Genomic DNA, 2,149 nt, shown 5'->3' with positions numbered 1-2,149 from the left:
CGGGTATTATTTACACCCCTAAGAAAAAGAGTTTAGAAGTTTAGTTGTTAGACATTGCTTGTCATGCGCATGCCACACCATTTGTGTGGTCATACCACCTTCTCAGTTAGGTTTGCATGCAGGGATGCATGGACCAAGATTTTTTTCTTTTCTTGGGTAAGATTGATTGGCAGGCAAACCAAGGTTGCGGAATTTTTTTTTTTTTTTTTTGGAACAAATCAACGGGCATATATATCAGTCGATCGGATTTTGTGAGGTTAAGAGTCATATATTCCAACATCTTAAAAAGTTCGTTTTCGGTTTTGGTTCTATTTATGTTAACTGGGCCTGTATAGGGCCGTGTATACATGGCCCGCACCAAAATCTAGCCCATATATTCGGTAAGGGAAAATTAGGCTCAGGCCCATATATTCGGTGAAAATGTCTGTGAAATGAACTCATATGGAGTTGATAGTGAAGGATCCATTTTGTGGGGCTTCTATATATTGAACCCATATAATAGGGGGTTCTAGTATTTTTCACTATCTATAAATGAAAGTTAAATCCTAAAAAGAGCAAGGAGAAGCCAAATATGTTCTTTGATTCTCTGATAATTTATTCGTTCTGCCATTTGATAAAGCTGAGAGTTCCTTGGGCATATATGATGATGTCTTTTGCAGTCACCTTCTATCTAAAACATCTGCAAATTTAATATTCGGAAAATTAAAGAATAACCAAGAAATTGAATTGGAATCTAATTGTGCTATGTTAATTATTTTTTTTTTTTGCTTTTAAAAGTCACTTTGAAATTTGATTTTTATTTATTTTTGCTTTTAAAAGTCACTTTAAAATTTGATTCATTTTCGAAATCTTCCGTGTATCGTAACACCTTCGGCAAAACATATATTTTTTTTAAATCATTCTGAAATTTGTAGTGTTTTGTTTTGCGAAACAATCCTTTTTACCAGGGACGGACCTACCCTTGTGCTAAAGGGGGCTAAAGCCCGGATAGTCTTGTTAGTCCACAATCCTAAAAAAAAAAAAATTGCTCGAACAAGGCTTCTAGTCCAGGTCTTAAAAGAAAATTATACTTTCTGGGTCCGTCCCTGCTTTTTACGAACCAATCCTATTTCACTCCAGATTTCTGAAAATTATTTTTGTTTCATCAAGTAGTTCTGCTTTCGACTGCCAGACATAATGTAAACTTCTAGAGGCAAAACAGAACCTTTTTGCGGTTTTTTCTCTTCTCTTGCTTCTGACTTCTTAAAGCTTATGCTTTTAACCAGGTCACTTACTTCTGGTTGCCCGAGAAGTCAGATATAGCAGGTGGGAAATTCAGCGGTATTCCGATATATATATATACACATATATATATATATATATATATATATATATATATATATATATATATAATTTGCCATCTAAGAATGCAATCAAACTTTGGCAATTTGCAAGATAAAAATGGCTTTGCTCACTCGGATGTTCAGGTTCTTAAGGAAAAGAAATGATACCAACTGTCATTTTTATTCTTTGCTATCTAAGACAGCGCAATCATATTATTACAACAATAACATGGAATAATAAACAAACAACAATAACATCTAGCTAGAAGAAGCAAACCAGGAATTACATATATAACAACAACACAACCATATAGGTTATTGGGTCACTTAAAACGATTCATTTGCAAGCACAGTCGGGCCAACAGGCGGGGTCGCAGGCAACCTCTTTATGGGCGAAGTCCGAAGAAACCGTATACATACCACTCTCACCACAAGAAACTCCATTTTCAGCCGGAACAAGCCCCTCATGTCCTGAACACGGATGAGAAATAGCGTCCAAAGACTCCAAACTCCTGTTACACGGCGTAACAACACAAAATTATAAATTATGGAAGAGTAGGTGAAACAAACGAAGGAAACTTAAAGACTACTTACATTGATAGGAGAAGAAGTGAAGCAATGATGAAACCAAGGAAAAATGAAACTTTGGCTGATGCCATAATAACTAGAAATTTTGAGAGTCGAGTACTGGTATTATCATGTACTTAATTAGTATCTTGATACTAATTTGCTTTGTGAATGATAAAAACCAGATTGTAACATCTACTTATAGAACAAGAGCAGTGTTTATATATTAAATTATATCATTACGTTTAAGCAGTGTAGTG

General features: G+C 34.9%; 1 long non-coding RNA gene across 1 annotated transcript; it reads right to left on the bottom strand.

The window, feature by feature from the left end:
* Positions 1–1,484: 1,484 nt before the first annotated feature.
* On the bottom strand, positions 1,485–2,149 carry LOC113335651. The gene is made up of 2 exons (XR_003353440.1): positions 1,917–2,149; positions 1,485–1,834 (listed from the first exon to the last, which is right to left on the bottom strand). It is a non-coding gene; the product is annotated as an uncharacterized LOC113335651 (long non-coding RNA).

This window comes from Papaver somniferum, chromosome 1 (genome assembly GCF_003573695.1).
Source record: "Papaver somniferum cultivar HN1 chromosome 1, ASM357369v1, whole genome shotgun sequence".
NCBI lineage: Eukaryota > Viridiplantae > Streptophyta > Magnoliopsida > Ranunculales > Papaveraceae > Papaver > Papaver somniferum.
The sequence above is the reverse complement of the archived record's forward strand: the minus strand, read 5'-3'. Positions and strand labels throughout refer to the sequence as shown.